The sequence below is a fragment of the Schistocerca serialis genome, chromosome 7, assembly GCF_023864345.2.
Source record: "Schistocerca serialis cubense isolate TAMUIC-IGC-003099 chromosome 7, iqSchSeri2.2, whole genome shotgun sequence".
NCBI lineage: Eukaryota > Metazoa > Arthropoda > Insecta > Orthoptera > Acrididae > Schistocerca > Schistocerca serialis.
The window spans coordinates 480,872,689-480,876,469 of NC_064644.1; the positions used below are offsets into that span (position 1 = coordinate 480,872,689).

The 3,781-nt window shown below is 49.7% G+C and overlaps 1 pseudogene; it reads left to right on the plus strand.

Moving 5' to 3' along the window:
• The first annotated feature begins 3,369 nt into the window (after nt 1–3,369).
• On the plus strand, nt 3,370–3,487 carry LOC126413378 (5S ribosomal RNA; annotated as a pseudogene).
• The last annotated feature ends 294 nt before the right edge of the window (nt 3,488–3,781 follow it).

Genomic DNA, 3,781 nt, shown 5'->3' on the forward strand with positions numbered 1-3,781 from the left:
GTCAACTGCACATACGGTTCACGTCCACGCTGTCGCGGCATGCTACCAGTGTTAAAGACTGCGATGGAGCTCCGTATGCCACGGCAAACTGGCTGACACTGACGGCGGCGGTGCACAAATGCTGTGCAGCTAGCGCCATTCGACGGCCAACACCGCGGTTCCTGGTGTGTCCGCTGTGCCGTGCGTGTGATCATTGCTTGTACAGCCCTCTCGCAGTGTCCGGAGCAAGTATGGTGGGTCTGACACACCGGTGTCAATGTGTTCTTTTTTCCATTTCCAGGAGTGTATTTCATCGGAAGTATCCGGACACCTATCTGTGGCCACTAATTCGCCTTTATGACGTCTTCAACTCTGCTGGGGACACATTCAGCGAGGTGTCTGGATATCTGTGGGGGGATGGCAGGCAGTCCATTCCTCATCAGGAGGCGAAACCATAGAATGTAGTGGTCTTGGACGCTGAGGTGTTGAGCGATGTTCTAACCCATCCTAAGAGTGCTGTGTTCAGGTCCCATCAGTACTTGAGGCTCACCTGATCTTGTTTTAGTTGCGGTTGTTGCTCCGTATTTCCACTTCGCACTCACATCACCAACTTGGGCAGCTATAGTAGGGATGAAATGTCCCTGATGAATTTGTTATTCAGGTGCCATTTGACCGAACCTTCCTACTGTTTCTATTTCTGTCCTTCAGCACAATACTCTCCATCTCCTTTCATACTAGCGGTCCGCCTCTCGTGTCATTTACTGATCACACTTGCGAGAGTCCAGATACTTTTGATCTGTTATTATATTTGTACGAACGTTTTTCATTATTTTCCAGTGACGAATCACCTCCATAATCTTTTCCCCTTAATTAAGATCCAACCTTTATACCAGTGGAATTAGAGTTGCTATTGGTATCAGAGCACAGACTTCGGTCCCAGGGTCTCAGCGGCTGCTCTAACTGGCAGCAGGACATTGGGGCAAAGATGGTCCTGAGCGCATGGGGGGGGGGGGGGCACAGTGTTTTTTCTACCAGTAGCCGCTGTTGCTGCGGAAACTCGGCATCGAGTCTGCGGGGGCGGCGGTGGCGGCAGCGGCGGCTGCAGCGCACAACACAAAGGCGCACCGCGAACCCTGCGACAACAGCGGCCGCCGCCGAGTGGCGCGGGGGCGGCAGCGGGAGGGGGTGGGCCGCCGTCTCTATGGACAAAACATTAAACTTGCAGCGCGGCGCGAGCTGGCGCGGCAGGGGCGCTCGGCCAGCAGGTATCGATTCTACGCGCGGGAGGGAGGGGGGTAGGAATTAGCGCGACCGGGCAGCCGGGGCACACCCCTCCCCATCCCCTCCCCCCCCCACCCCCCGGGCACCTTTTAGCCCCTGCTCAGTCTTCAGTCCGAGGATCGCCAGCGCGCATTGCACGTATGGCTGGCGCCGCAGCGCATCACTCACATACGTGTATTTCGCCGCTGCCTACCCGGCTCTCATTGGACCATCGGCTGCATTGTCCGTGACGAACGCGTCGAATTTCGATTCACCGCTGTCTGAAATATCCGACCCGCAGCCTTCCCGGCAGGTATTTTTAAAAGCTTAAAATGTGCGGCAAATTCAGAACTTCACAAAAATACGGAAAAGAAAGTACTCTTTCGAAGTTGTTGAATGTGGAGAAGACGGCGTTTCAAAGTCTTTGCATGAAAATCTCTAGGTGTGTCAGATCTCGTCATGAGGAACAAAGACGCTGTGAAAACCAGATTTGGCTGAAGTAATAGAGCTTTCCAAGCAGGTGTGCACCACACTGTCTACCCAGAAAACTGATATAATCATTTTCAACAACAAGACCACTAGAATGATTGTCTCTGCCAGGTAGAAGATATTTTAGAAACGAATCAGAATCTTCCATTTTGGTCAACCTACTTGCCTTTCACGCAGAGCAGATGGCTGAATGACAGGCGCCACTCACTGCATAGGACTGCGCGGCTGGTCCCGGCGGAGGTTCGAGTGCTCCTTCGGGCATGGGTGTGTGTGTGTTTGTACTTAGGATAACTTACGTTAAGTAGTGTGTAAGCTTAGGGACTGATGACCTTAGCAGTTAAGTCCCATAAGATTTCACACACATTTACTTTGCTTACACACGCTGCATACGAACGCTGCAGAGTGCCTACACCCTGCTGCCTCTCAGGGGAGTAACCAGTCTCAAAGGATGCCGAGGGTCGCTATGAAGTGATGGTGAACGTTTCGTCTCTAACAGATGCTGTTCTCCATGATGTCATCTATCATCCAGAGATGTTGGTTGTAAAGATGCTGAAAAATATTGTTTAAAAAACGTCTGATATTCCTACAGGAGGTGGTACTGCACAAAACTACCAGAAAAGTTCCAATGACATGTCCGAAAACCAACACCTGATGAGTTATGGGCCGACCCATCCTCATATTCCCGTCTGTTTGTTATGTGGAAGCAGTGCTGCATGTGGTTACCCAATATCCTGACACATCCTTCAGCCCTTCTTTCCGATGATCTAATGGTCTTCAACTAGAAAACCACTAGACTAATTGTCTCTGTGAGGACACCTGGCTCCATTTGGATTGTTTCAAATGTACTGGTCACAGTCTACTGTGATGTCTTTACATTTTCGATATGTTGAACATAACGCCAAAGCTGTAAAATTTCCCCGCAGCCAAAAACATAACAGAAAGTTCAAAGAAGGGCAGCACGTTTTGTATTATCGAGAAATAGGGGAGACAGCATCACAGACATGGTATGGGATTTGGGGTGGTCATCATTAAAACAGTTTCTCACGAAATTTCAATAACCAACTTTATGGGCTCTGAGCACCATGGGACTTAACTTCTGAGGTCATCAGTCCCCTAGAACTTAGAACTACTTAAACCTAACTAACCTAAGGACATCACACACATCCATACCCGAGGCAGGATTCGAACCTGCGACTGTAGAGGTTGCGAGGTTCCAGGCTGTAACGCCTAGAACCGCTCGGCGACTCCGGTCAATAACCAACTTTCTCCTCCGAATGTCAAAATATTTTTTGACGCCAGGCTACATAGAGAGAAACCATTATCACAATAAAACAAAAAAAATCAGAGAAAGACATAAGTGTTCATTTTTCCTGCGCTCTCTCTTGTGAATCCTGCCTCACTTGTAAATAAAATGCTCGCTGTGAACTATGACTCTTCAGTGATCTGTTGTAGAAGCCACTGACAGAATTGTAAGCGAGCATCATGGTATGCTGGCCAGAGAACTCACACGCATTGCAGACGACCATTCAGCCATGTGCAATGAACTGCAACAGTGAGATGGCCTACACCATCGAATAGTACACTTTACTGGTCTGAAGTAAAGTACCATATCTCAACAGATTTTGGTTCTCATATAATTGTGCCAACGGCCTTTCCGCAGTGATGACACCGGTTCCCATCAGATCACCGAAGTTAAGCGCTGTCGGGCTTGGCTAGCACTTGGATGGGTGACCATACGGTCTGCAGAGCGCTGTTGGCCAGCGGGGTGCCCTCAGCCTTGTGAGGCAAACTGAGGAGCTACTTGATTGAGAAGTAGGGGCTCCGGTCTCGTAAACTGATATAAGGCGGGGAAAGCGCTGTGCCATATGTCCCTCCATATCCGCATCAAGTGATGCCTGTGGGCTGGGGATGACATGGAGGCCGGTCGTCACTGTTGGGCTCTCCAAGGCCTGCTCGGAGGGAGTATGTTTCCTCTAGCTTTGATCTACAGTGACACTTTTTTAAACACACTACGTATATAAGGTATGCAAAACTTCTGTGTCGATGCCAGCGA